This window comes from Ceratina calcarata, unplaced genomic scaffold, assembly GCF_001652005.2.
Source record: "Ceratina calcarata isolate Rehan_Ccalc_2016 unplaced genomic scaffold, ASM165200v1 scaffold60, whole genome shotgun sequence".
NCBI lineage: Eukaryota > Metazoa > Arthropoda > Insecta > Hymenoptera > Apidae > Ceratina > Ceratina calcarata.
Window position 1 is genome coordinate 663108 of NW_017177240.1, and position 14649 is coordinate 677756.

The following is a 14649-nucleotide window of genomic DNA, read 5'->3' on the forward strand; positions in this document are numbered from 1 at the left end:
TTTATTATTAGCATTGTTCTTCCGACGTCTAATTTCTTTTTAATTATAGGAAATGCGTTTTTCTAAAGTACATAAACTTCTAGGATTGACTGTATAGTCAATACATCCTTAAGTATGCGCGTAAATTAGTGACTGCGACAGGTGACAAAACAAGTTGCACAAGTTCTATTTGACTCATCAATTTTCTAATGTCGTGCAATGATCACGTGAACGAATTTTTCAAGTTCGTCTTGTGTCCGTCTTCAAATAAGGCCGGCGTCGCGATTTCCCGCTGTCCGCGGAATTCCGATTACAAATCTGCGTCCGTCGGTGATATTTGTGCCCGGGTATAATAAATTTTATAGATTGCCGCGGCCGGTTAACGAGCCGGCGTATGCACGCGATGCTATAATGGATATTCGCTGCTAATCCAGCGACGGAATCGATGAGCGAGCGATAGCAGTGCGATTCGAATCGGGCAGCTCAGCGCACGCGGCAGCGACCGAACGGCAGCTGGCCTGTGTCGCGGTTAGAAGCGGCCCTGTCACGGTTATCGATGATGCATTCGCCACGGTAAATACGGGTTACGTGTCGTTGACACGCGGTAATTATTTATGCCGTCGAATCCGTAAACGGTTTCCGCGACTTCATAATTTTCAACGATTTACACGACTCTCTCGTAAACACCGGATGACCGCGACATTTCATTTACTTCATTACGTTGCATCTGCCTCTGTACATTTTCATCTTTTTATCGAAGAAACGACAGCTAACTAGATTTCGAGTTGCTTCATTACAATAAAACATGCAATGTACAGTTTTAAGTAAATTACAGCAAGTTCGAAGTCGTCCTTAATTATCTTTAATTATTGAAAAGACAAAATTAGATTTGGAGGAATTGCTTGATTATAATAAACAAGTTTAAAATCTGTTTAATCATGTTAAGAAACAGCTTGAATATATTAATTCTTCTTCTTAAGGATTTAAAGAAAGGTGGTACGAAATACAAGAAAGTGTTGCAGTTACTATAAACACCAATTTGGATCGTATACGAGCGTGGCTAAGTTGTATCATTATTTCGTCGAAAACGGTCGCTTTCTCTATAAATCGTTGGCCGCACGCCTCATTACTGTGCAGCAGCTTCCGGTAAAAACGATGCAGCTGACGCTGCTACCTGCTTGCCACCGGAAAAAGAAAAAAGGGTAAAGTTCGCGAAACTAGCTCGCGTGATCAACAATTTTGATGAACGTCAAAATTCTTTATTAATTATAGAACTGAGCTAAAAGTATTTCTGATCTTCAGGATAAGACGTAAAGATTTATAATAAATTGAGTCGCTGCATGTTTGGTTATATAAATGTTCTTTACGAGATTATTCTAAAGGCTGGATCTTCTCAGAAGCATCACACCTTTGTGAATAGATAAACAAACTGGCAGCGTCGAGTCTTCCTCGATAGAGTTCGATGAAGCTGTCTTTTGAAGAGAGTGGATTCAAATGGAAAGTACAAACTGTTGAAAGTTGTCGTAACTTTCTTTGTACGAGACATTCCGCATCAAGAGGAATCATGAGTATTGACAATAACTAGCGACGAATGTTTGAGTGTAATCTAAAGACACGGTTAAATCGTGAGCTCTTAACTAAACAGTCCCGACGAGGATGCCTCTCGATTGGTTTCGCTTCCGATACAAAAAGAGAAACCGAACAAAAATTTGATTCCAATGACTCGAGGATCGTTTCGCAAGTGGTTATCAACGCCGACGGTCGAGAAAGTCCCTCTGGAACGAGTACGAGGCGTTGCGAAATCAAGCTGGAAGGCGATTGAATATTCATGCAACGAACGGAATCTCTCTCTCGTCCTCTATCCGTTTCTCTCCACGCCGCGCCGCGACTCGAATCCTGACGTTGGCACCTGATACTGCCTATGTTCGCGCGAACTGCTGAAACGCGTTATCGAACATCTCGACGGAGACGCGTACCGACGTTCGAGAGCGCCGATTATCCGTATCGCACGCTTCAAGCTTCCCCTAACGCCCTAGCGCTTTGTGTACACTGTGCACAATGTGCGCTCGATGAGGACGGAAGGGAGATTCGATTTTGGTTTTGTAGATTGAAAGCGAGCATGAATAGAGGATCCGATGAAGAGATGGTAAACAACGATTACTTCGAACTAGGTAATCGATCGATCAATGCATTAAATGAATGTCCAGTGCAGTATAATTGTGACCTGTTGATATTCACCTTTGACAATCATCGTTGATAAAATCAGCACGCTAGGCGAGCGGGAAACTCGTGAAAAATTCTTCAAGATATTCTTCATACCGGGCGCGCATGTTTACTTTAAAAACGGTAGAATCTTCCAGCCCCGCGCCGACTTATTGCCGGAGTTTCCGAGCAATTTCGCACACGTTGCATACACGGGGTTGCAACTACGACGCGTTGGTAGTGAAACGGGCGAGAAAGTAAAGGCAGGAGGAGGCCGTGCAACGAAACTTGGCGACCTTTCAAGCCGGAATTCCGGGTCTCCGTTCCCGGGAAGGGCTTAAACGACGGAACGAGCTCGTATCCAGAAAAGGCGACGAATCTCCCTGGTGGGTGGATTCTTCCGAATTCGTGACACGAAAACTTCGCTTTCTCTTTCTCGCGAGTGGATTCTTGCGAAGATACGAACCGTCTCGAGTTTAACGGTCGGATTTAAGACGTAGCTACCGGGAAATACCTTAATGGAATGTCTCACTGGGGAGAAGCTATCCGCTGCCGGATTTCGTTTGCGAACGCTAGAGGAAGAAACTGAGAAAACGATTGTAATTGCTAGTAAATGAACGTCCGATCGATCATTGCTTAATTAGAAATTTTTTAATTTTCCAATTCACGGCTCAATCATTAAACTATTCTCTTATACAAATTTGTATGTACTAAATCCGAAGGCAAGAACTCAAACATGGAAACAAATTGCTGAGCTGCCCATTAGCGAGCAATTTCGATGGAATATGATGTTTCATAAATTTTTGTCCCCGCGAGAAAGCCGGCCGCGATAATTATACCGTTTGCCGGTCTTCATTAAGCCGGAGCGTGTACTGTGATTGCTTCGACACTCCGCATTTCCCTACGTCGTGCGACTAATACATTCGTCGAGCACAGTTTGTTTCGACCTCGGGAAAGTGCAAGTGTGTCGTGCGTGCAACTCGAGGAAAAACGAGGACGGAGAAGCACGTTTTTGAAGAGCGTTCGTGACTAGTCGAACGTTTAGGGTCACCCATCAAACGGGAGTAACAGTCATCCGCCAGTTAAACGAGGGAAAGGGGGGGGGGCGGGAGCCAGGGTCGATTCGGGACTCGAGCGCAGTTTTTACGAGCCCGTTACGCTTGTGAGACGATAGAAGCGGTATCGTCGACGAAAGGAGCGGCGAGACGTACGAATGAATTCAGAAGTGGCGGGGTGTAAAGTTTTATACGTGTGCTTTCTGACACATTTGGTCATGCTTCCAGGTTGCGATGTCGGTAAACCATGAGAGAACGAGAACGATCTATAAAAAGTACCCTCGACTTGATCTTCTTTTTCAGTATAGTGTTCATAGATGTAAATGGGGATATTTTATGGACTGATAAACTCTGCTTTCTCCTCGCGATATGAAAATGTTGTAGGACGCTTCTTCATTCATGTTATGTTATTACGACTACCTACATACACGTTTCCTCGTGTATTTTTTACTGAATGTAAATGGAATTATGTAAATTATTAACGTAGAATATAAAAAAAAATAGGAAAACGGCTCTATCATCCTTATTATGTTTATCGTTAAATATATTTCCATGATTCGCAACGGCTCATTCAAACGTTCTACGATTCGCAAACCCTGCGCTGTAAAAAATACACTGCACGCAGCTCTTTTTCTCTCAGCGTTGTCTTATAAACGAGGCATTCCCGTAATCCCAGTTTTCCTGTATTATTTAATTTTTCCCTCGACCCGTCCGTCCTTCTTCTTCTAGTTCACACATTTTTACTCCACCCTCTCGGTTACCGCATATTTACGATTCAAATGATCCTTTATACTCTTACGTTCCGTGCCTCGGTTCCCGGTTGGGAAATAAAGACTTTATTCTGTTCCGCTCCATTTTATTCCAGCCGCAAACTGACTATACCATAAGATTCCGCTGACAAAAGGAATGTAACTGACTCTTACGAAGATCATCTGTAAATATCATTTCCATAATTCCGAAATTGCTCTTGCTTTCAGATTTTGTTTTTCTAAGAGAAATTCATAATGAAATTATACGATGAGATTTACATCTAATCACCGAGCGATTAGTTTGAACGCGAATCCTAAACAGAGTCGGTAAATATTAGGAACGACCGGAATTGAAGATTCATGAGTGCTGGTAGGTAGCGGGCGGCGATATGAATTACCTAGTTGGCGAGAGACGGTATACCTACAGTGGAAGTTTAATCGTGACGCGTGTCCTTGATATCGGGGGCCGAGGGAAACGCAGGCGCAATTCAACGTTCCACGTGCCTCCGCTCTTGAAATTACACACGTACACATATACGTTCACCGAGAGCGTGGCTCGTTCCGTTTTCCTCCAGGGGCTACAAATCGTTCGAGAGGATCTAGATCCTTGCCCCACTTTTCTTCCTCATCACTGGCCCCGCTTGGTCTGCCCACGCGTTTCAATTACCGCAATTCTCATCGCAAAAAATGTTTGAATATAAAATCTGATTCAAATTTAATCTCCAATCCGAAATTCTTTTTCTAATTTATTAATCCCTGAGATCGAACTTAGTACACTCCGAACGTTTTATATCGTAACACAATTATTTTATAAATATCAGAGTCCGCGTAGATATTTATGACACCTTTCTCACGTGAAAGATAACAGTAATTCGCAATTGTGAAAAGCGTGACGCGAAATAAATTGGGCATTGGTCGCGGAAATGAAAAAGAGTTTGTCAAAGAGAAACCGGCGCGTAAAATGATGTATGAAACGGGCGACGCGTAAAAGACAAACATAAAGGGGCGCAAAAGAGTAGTGGATCGTACCTGGTGTGGCTGCAGGGTGTCAGGGATGGGCTGTGGTGCTATTAGCCAGCCGTGCTTACGGGGCGCATAAGCGCAACCTCCACCTCCGAGCTACTCCGGCTTTGTCTCTGCATCCTGAAAAAAAATTGCGAGAAATAAGCGAAATGAGTTTTACCCCGTCGAGCGCGGCAAAGTTCTCTACGCATCGCGGAATTCATATCGACTGTAATATCCTGTCTCGGGCGTAAAAAAATAATTTGTAATTATCTTCACATTTCGCGCATGACTAATCAAATGGATCATTAGTAGCGACAGTTTTTACGAGTTCACCGAACCATTGTAGGATGCGAGCGATCTAACGATTGACAAACGATTCGACAGGCATTGTGAACACCGCCTTGATAGCGTAACGATAGCGAGAGTTGTTTACGATGTCAAGACAACCATAGAGTAAATTGTTTTAAACAAGGCGATAGCGGAGTTAGTTTTTCGCAGGACGGCGTTACGACGACAGCGGCTCAAGCTGCTTCTTTATATAGTTCTTTATATTGTTCAAAATATAATTCGTTCGTAACTAAAAAGTTTCCTCTCTAAAATCCAGCCATAAGTTGGGACTAAAGATAAGTTCCACACCATTTATGATTTAATACAAATATCTCAATGTACATTTCATCTCTTATTGCGATTTTGTATACAAGAATGGGCAAACGCGTTTGAATTGATGTTTAATAAACCTCAGGAACGAGCATAACTTAATACTGAATAAACATGCAAACCCATCTCTGCGAAGGTGTGCTTGAAAATTTACATCTGTTATTAGGACTCCAACTTTTTGTGGAATCCCAGTGCCTCGAACGATCAGGTAGTCGAAAAATGGATCGTTTGTCAAATGTGGTAAACGTCAATGCCAGAGGCACGAAGTTTATTAATATTCTTTGCCGATCCCGCGATTCCCTATCGCGCGCAGGTACACTCGAGGCCTCCCGTCGGTTTTCAAATTCACCCGTCCCGAACCCTTTTGTGTTACAACGCTGCTTTTAGATACACACCATAGAGGTTTGATATTGAAAAAAAGAATGAACGCCGCGGTTCGCTGAGGATTGATGGACGAGGGAAAGAGAGAAAGAGCAGCGTTGGCCGCGGGGCTCGCCGCGCATCGCGTATTCGAGCAGCGTGTACGATTGAACGTCGATATGTGCTTTTACTCCCGGCTCGGCTTTGGTCACGTGCAGGAAGCACGATCGACGCAGAAAAACGGGCACCGATACGTATGTACTGCAGCTACCACCGTTAGCTTCAAGGAAACCGTTATGGCGCGAGGGGTAGGGTACGATTCAATTTTTAGAGATTGTCCGATTAATCTTATCCGTGTTACCTGAAATTCAAACAGGACTGCCCGAACTCCCACTCGAATCTGAATCTGTCGAAACAAATACCTTGTACTCCGCAACGGGAACAAAAATATCTGTTTCATAAATTATAATTACAGAATAATGAATGCGCAGCGTCCACTGGTTACTTCTCGCGTTTAATCGGCGGGTCCGTCATAAAATAATTCACTGCGAAAACGTGGCAGAGCTTTTTAAACGCAGTGCGCTCGGACCGGTGTTAATTGTTTTACAAATAAATTCATAATTCCCCGCAGCGAGAGATCAAAGGGCAACTCTGGATCAGTTAATACCGAGGCAAATTATGTATACACCGGACGGTCAAATATTTTCATTAGCCAGTCGCATTTTCACAAACCCCAGGTGTAACTGCGTTTCTGGTTAATTGCCGGTTACAATTATTAATTCTTTCGCGGAAGGATTTAACGTCCGACGCACGCGCGAGGAACATTGAGGGCGGCGAGGGTAACGGCGAGTTTGTTGGTCGTTTCAGGGAAAAGTTTATATTGGATTTCATATTTAATGCAACGCGCGCTGCCGCGGCAAGCTTGCTGCTTTCCCGGATAAATTATTTATGTCAGCACGCTTTGTCTCTGTCTGGCGAACGGAGGGGTTGGCCCGAAGCGAATCGGGCAGGGAATGGGCTGGAAAGAATGGGGGATGATCGTCGAAAGGTTGCGATAAGCCCTGGATACGAACGACGACCATCAATCCTTGTGGAATAGTTATATGAAATCTTGGTGACTCGATGGCTCATCGGCATCCATAATATTGATACGAAGTCGAAATTGCTTTTTCCATCATTTAAATATTGTATACGTTTAACGATTAAAGCAAATAATTACGTATCGGAAGAGATAATTAATCTCAAATTAATATGTCAAGCGAGTATGCATATTATATGTATGCACATTCACCATCAGTTTATTAATTCGAATTATTTATAACAGGAATGTTGATTAACATGATTAAATAATTCCGACTGGCTAGGTCAGGTTCAGAAAGTGGCAAGATTTTATTCTGATATCGATGCTTTCGCACGGATGTTTAGTAATAATTGAACAGTTCCTGCTGTGTATGAAAGCATCTCGTTCATAAAATACCTCGAGAGCGGCGATAACGCGTCGGCCGATCTAACGACGGGCGCCTGACGTAATAAGCAGCCGGGAGCCATGACGCAGATGCTCGTCGACGATGAATATACGAGCCACGATGACGTAAAGTGTTCCGGGAGTTGGGAACTTTCCGAGATGTTAACTTGCCGCGCGCATCGGGTCTCCTTCTCTCTCTCCTTCTCTTTGGATACTTCCAGCGTACCCCAGCCCGAAATGAGCAACTTTAAAGCGGTGCGCGGGAATAGAAATTCATGGCGAATGGAAGTCGTAAAAATCGTGGACCGTTAACGAATGCTTTAATCGCTCACTGAAAGGGACGCATAAATTATACCGCGTAAGGGTCAGACGTTCTCGTTACATTTTGTACGAACTTGTCGTTCCGCGATTCGACGGCGTTCGCAATTTTTAAAAAAAGAAAATAGGCATGAGAGATCCGTTGAATAACTTCCAAAGAGATCTTGCCCAACGTTCCCCGTACCTCACTCCCACTATTTGCATAAACGTGGGAACCGAACACCGGTTATTAGTGCTGAGCTACGTTACTCATCTTGTGCTTTTGCTTTCTTCGACAGTGGGAACGAATCTCACGCTAATGCCGAATCAATCACATGGTAATTAATTATAATTCATTGATGATCACGCTCCCGACTGGTTATTATATCTAGGCGCTATGTATGGATTTATGTACGCGCAGCGGATCAAATTTTCGGGTAAATCAGCAAGGGGAAGCGTGTTCGCTCGCAAGCAAAGCGTGACGAGGCGCGCGGGCTTATGACGTGGTCGACCGACCGTGGTGATGTTTAGTGCCAAATGACAGAGAGAGGATTGTTGCTCGCTCCGGAAACGAACGGATACCGCGGCCACGTTCGGGGCGCCTAACAATTTGTAGTTCGAGTATGTATACGCCGCGCTGGTGCGAAGATATTGATGGTCGTTCGCGATGAATCCGGACACCGCGTTGTTTGAATTGTTGAGCGAGCTCGACATTTGTTTTGCAAATGAAACGACGCTTGCTGACCGGGGAGCTTTTCACGCGTTCATTTTTCGTTATTGGTTAAAACGATTCAATTTTACAAAAAACTACACGGTTTTAATTCATCGTGAATACCGAAATAGACTGCTACTAGGAAATTAAAAATTCTATTACTAAAATACCCGTGCGACGTCTTCTAATTAGAAATATTTAACACTGAAACATGAAATGGTACAAAGACACGTTATTGTCATCATAAAACTCATAAGTTTTATGCATTTTGTTAACAGCGCATAAATAAACGATTGCGACAACTTTCTCTTTGTATCCGAGCCGACTGATTATAGTCAAGAGCAACGAGGAGTGTAATCCTCATTGTCTCTACGCGTGGAATTACACGAGTGGCCGCGAACACCGTGCAGATGAAGTGCAGGCTCGCGGTCGAGGAGAGAAAAAAAGCGAAAGTTCTCTCAAACGAGCGCGCATCGCTTTAGCAACGCAAATAAACCCAAGGGAGAAGCACAATAATAACGGTAGATAATGTTGCCCGGGCGAGTAATTGGGTTTGCATTACTAGAAGGAAAGTTCTTACAACAGAAGCGTTCCGCTAATGGAAATATTCAAGTTATCATCGTATTCAGAACTGAAACGTATTCCTCGTCTCTGTTTCCTTTACGTTTTTGTCACAGGAGTAAATACTGTTAAAGATATTAAAAACGTGCCCAAGGAGAGATTGCCGCCGAGTACTTGCGACACTGCCGCGAGGCCTTGTCCAAGTTCTAGTTGTTAGCTTTTTTGTAACCTTATTGCAACTTGTAACGTATCTTGAAAAATCGTTTGATAGCGATTGGTAGGACGCTAGTACGAGTTTGGAATAGTTCATGGTGTTTCACAAACGTCGAACATCACTGCGATTAGAAATCGTGCATTCTTTATAGTACGGTCCAATTGAAATTCAGTCGGCGTGATCGGATCTTCTGAAACAACGTTTCACGTTGATTCGCTACGAGTCTATCAATGTCGAGGGACAACTAGACTCTGCCGATTGTGTCCGGAAAGTGGTGCATGCACCGATAAACGCCCGATCATCGGAATCGCGTTTTTCAGCTCGCGGTTGCGGTCAAACGAGAATGCAACAGCGAGGGAACAAAGAAGTGTGCTGGAAAAAAAGGGGAACAATGCAAGCGGCTGCTCTTCCGATCGAATACAATTTGTTCAAACCTTACCGGTACAAAAGAACGATTCTTAAAAAAAAAAAGTTGAATCGGACGAGAAAAATGCGATTATCATCGAATTTCAGAAATCCTCCGACCGTTTGACGCGTGTCATTCTTGAAAAAATTGTCTCCAGTACCTCGTGGAGTATCGTTTGACTCGTTTAAATGACGCAACAATTGCGTCAACGGACGCATTAACGATTCTTTGAAACTCTGATATTAAAGGGAAGAGGGTAAGAAGTGCAAGAGAAAGGGAATATCGTCGATGTTCGAAAGAAGAACGGGGAAATAGGTCAGGGGGCAGAGGTCAGGCGCAGAAAAGGAAACGGTCATGGCTGCCTGCCCTCTCCTTTCCTCCTCACGTTTCTCTTTCCCATACACGAGATCGATCACCGGCAACAACTGTCTTTCTTTCACCGCTCGATTTGTCATTTGACTCCCAAACCAGCCAACAGCTGAAATTATTGCCGTCGATCAAAAAACGTATTACAGGGTCGGGCTAATCAGTGGCCTGAATCAGCGAAAAAGAGATTCCATCAAAGATTTACGGAGAGAAATTTCTTTCAGCAAATTCCCGATTCATTTATAGAACTTTGTAACGCGAAGCAATGCGAAAGAGGGTCGTAGAACGCTGACCTCAATCAGATATGAAAAGGTAGAGCCAATCGTTTGAAGATTTATCACTATCCGACCGGAGAATAATATATTAACAAAACTTCGCCACGATATTGTAATTATTATACACGAGATAACGCGATATGACTTGCAACGAAACAAGCTATCAATCATAAGCTACAAACTTCTCTCTAATTGCGTACTAAACTCCATCCATTCAGTTTCCGAGCAAATGTATCCAAAGAAGTTTTCGTAAATAATCGTGCACCACTGAGTAAGTCTGTATACGTGAGATTTTCATGAATTATCGAGCTGACGTTACGCTGTTCGTCCTGCTAATTGCCCTGGTCCGCGGTTCCTCTGGTTCGACTGCCGGAAGGGGAAGCCAGATACGCGTTTCCAGTCGGCCACCCAACTCCTCATCCTCGGCTCTTTAACTCCACCAAGAGGTGGAATAACTCAACGATAACGAACCGGCACGGTATGCTTAAGTTCGACGATAGCGCGGCGCTAATTGGTCGAAACGCTAGAGGAAGATCGCGTTCAAGAACGAACGAAGCTCGGCGACGTCATCTCGCAATTTAAATTTATTTCGACGGTACAGCCCTCATAGCAGGTGGGTACATTACTTAGCTTACGAACGACGGCATCCACTAGCTCACCGGTGGAATCGTAAGCATGATCCGGCGACATTCCGGATTCCACGTCCGACCTCCGCGAGAAATTCAATTGGCGAACTTCGCCAGGAAGACGTTTAACGAAACCTGCGCGCCGGAGGTGCTTGCTAATGGACTGCCTCGGGATCCTCGTTTCTTGCCCGGTTTACCACTGCGTTTTTTCTCGCTCGTCCGATGGCCTCACTATCTCCCAAACCGATTTCGAACAGAGACAAGATTTTTCCTTTCATCACATTCGACTACCACGAAATGTATCCCATCTTCCAACGTCGTTTCTCAATTATTAAATCAGAATAAAGACGCAAGTCCATTGACAGACCGAGACGAAGCGATAATATTCTCGCAATACTCCTTAGTTCGACTGGGTAAAGAGCTATCTCGGCAGATCACGAACGCCATTATACAACGTAGGGAAACGGTTATGCAAATCCACCGAGTAAACGCCTTCGCTTTGTACAAGCGAGGAAATACAGCCGGGAAGGAGTTTTCAAGGCTGCCGAGAAGATTTATCGAGCGTCTCCTCGATCAACAGACAAGTTGTTGCGCCCCAGGCATCGCTGGACCTCCTCGCAGCGACAGAATCGTCGCCACTCTTCTCGCCACTGATCAATCATGCGAAACGTTTTCCTTTTATCAGTAACACCGTCCCAGAACTCGGTTATAAAATTGTATATACTGACGTTCTTTAATAAAATATCTTTTAGACTTCACAAAACGCGTTCGCGATCAATCATCATGATCAAAGATCATGAATTACGGTATTTAATTGGCAGCCAAGATTTTCATTTTTCAATCAAGATTTTTTCAGTAAATATCCAACAGCGATATTTCTAAATAGAAATATCAACAGCAATGGAATAGCCGTGTGTAACGCGGGATTCGCCATGGGGGTAAACGTCGCGCTAATCACGCGTAATGCGGAATTAACGGAACGGGACGAGAACCGAGCAACGAGGCCAGTCATTGTGGGGTTTACCGGGTGAAACGATGTTCGACGTTAATGTTGAATACGATTTTGCCCGGGCAATACATCAAAACGGTCCGCGCGTCGATGCGACCGCGCCGGAGCCAATCCATGCCAGAAATCACCGCCGCCCGATCGCTGCTCAACGATCTGGCCCAAAATTATACCGGAAATTATCATCGGAACAAGCCGGCCGCGTAGAAAGGACCCGCCGGTAAATCCCGCCGCTGTCCAGGTTAAAAATCATTTTATTAATGGTACGCTAAAGCGTTATTTATTGGACCGGCTCAATCTGCCCTACTCTGATCCTCTGCAATTGGTGGAAAATGCTGGGCGATGGCGTATCGACGCGATTTATTTGATTTTTAATCTTCCTCGAATGTTTTATGAGGTTCAAAATGCTGACATCATTATTACGTAAGAAACAAATCGTGCACTGTAATTGTATTTAATAACCGTACGTTATAAAAAGAATTTGGATGTAATATAGCGATATTTATTGCTGTTTGCTTCGTTCGTGCAATTTAAAACGGCGTAGAAAAGAATAAAGGAGAAATAATCCATTTAAAAATTGCATTGACGACCGATAAAGGTATTCGATTAACATTTCATTCGCTCCCTCTTGTCTCTGTTACACCAAACGTTTAATCGTTTATCGGAGTAAAATCTTGCGCAATCAGATTAATTAACGATTGGCCGCAAGAAAAGTCCAATGCTTTTCATGTTTCAAAGCCATGCTGCTTTCGACGTATTACCGCAACGACAATCGAATTATGATTTGCTCAAAAGCGAATTCACAAAGAACTGCGGGTTCCCCTCCTTTTTTTTCCTACGTAAAGCTTCCCGGGTCGCGCTTGCCGACGACGGCTTTACTCAGCATTTCCAACGTTTAATTAATGCTTGACGTATAACTTTTAGACATTGTCAATATATAAAGCATCGACGGGGAAAATCGAGGTTGCGCCGACTAAAATTTATATCTCAATTCATCGATCGCTCTCTGCGTTGTTGTGTAATATGTTGGTTCACTGCGTAATAATAATTAACAGCCCAGTTCCAATAGCATAAATAAATTACACGGGAGATACCAAATTGTATAAAATGGCTGGATCCTTTCATTCTTTCGACGTGTAGTAGATATGAAATTAATTAATTTGATGAAATGATGGGAACTTTGATTCGTTTGTTTCCTGATTCCCTTTATCGTGATAAGGGGCAAACAAATTCAGTTTGGAGAGGCTATTACGTATTACTTAACCACGTGGGTGTGCAGCTCGTGTGTGTGCGCGCTTTAGCGGCGAAGTCGAGTCGAGAATAGAGCGGTGGGTGCGAGGTCGAATGACGTCACGTGTTCGATGTTCCATCAAGTTCGTGGGCACGCGGCTCTCTATTCTTTACTCGTGGCTTGTGCAACGAACGTCCGACGCCGGTAAATACCGTCGCTGACGATGCACGTTCCTCGTGCTCCCTCCGAGACTGTTAATCGAACGAATTTATTCCCGTAAAATTGCCCGGGAACGCGTTCCCCCGTCAGGAAGCGTTCCCCAATCCATAATCGCATCCATAGTTATATACTCATTTTATATATTTATTTACTTAAAAAACAATGACAATTACAACGATAATTATAATAATGGTTAAAGATAATGGTTAACCAAATGTATGAGTAATTATAAGTTTTTAACTTCAATGCTTAATTTAAATATTAATATAATAATATGTATGTAATACTAATTAATGTAATTAATAATTTCATATTTATAAAACAGATGGGGTAAGACAACCTTCCATAAATTTTCGCACTGGTAGTTTCAGATAAATGGTATTTAGCTGTAATTGTCAGATACAAAAAAAGTCCTATAAAATTTCCTTCTATCGCCACTCGTATCTAAAAGAATTACTAAATCATTAACTAACGATTGAACTTGAAACTAACGGAAGTTTGTGTCGCATCAAATGTCCTACATAAAACGTCGATACGTCGTTCATGTTTCCTCTCTTGTGAACTGGCCATCTGAAAAATGTTTTCCCAATATTTTTCCCAAAGCTAATGCTGCATCGTATACAAAAACGTGACAGACACCGCGCGACGAAATCATGAGAACTCGTGTCAAACGTGTCCGTCGCACGCGTGCTGCCTGCAGTCGAAATCGATTTTACCTGATACCATTTCGAAAACGAAATGTGATACCATCGCTCACGCACGGATAGTTTTACTAAAGCTTTTATAATCGTCGTTATTTTATGATCCAGGAAGCACCTGTCGTCTTCGCAGAAGGTCCGACGCGAAGAATGCTTTGAATAAAGAAGGAACCAGTAAATTCAGACGGTAACCGGAATATGAGGGGAGGGAATTGTTAGTGTGCGGAACGGAAGTTGATTCAGCGGGGGGGATTGCAAGAATTTCGATAAATCGTTCCGCAACAACGACCTCGTAAAACAGTTTTACAGCAACGGGTAGCGTCGTCGCGAAATGGGCTGGCCCGAAATCTGAAAATAGATTCCGACAGGCTGCGATAAGATAGACGTCGACAGACGAAGAGGTTCCACAGTGTAGATACGAAAGAAGTCAAATACAATAAGCGTCGAAACCTCGATATTCCCGTTCCATGATGACGCGATGCTCGTTCAGGGAAATCTTAGTTTCCAACAAAATCAGTAAGACGCGGTATTTAATGCAAATAAAAAAACCGGAAATAATATACTAT

General features: G+C 43.4%; 1 protein-coding gene across 3 annotated transcripts in view; it reads right to left on the reverse strand.

Moving 5' to 3' along the window:
- Window positions 1-14649, reverse strand: part of LOC108629967 (mucin-17) — a 212039-nt gene that overhangs the window by 55128 nt on the left and 142262 nt on the right. For all 3 annotated transcript variants that reach the window (XM_018032978.2, XM_018032979.2, XM_018032980.2), the window contains one exon: window positions 5015-5128. The gene's annotated coding sequence lies outside the window, so the exon portion shown is untranslated. The remainder of the gene's footprint in view (window positions 1-5014; window positions 5129-14649) is intronic.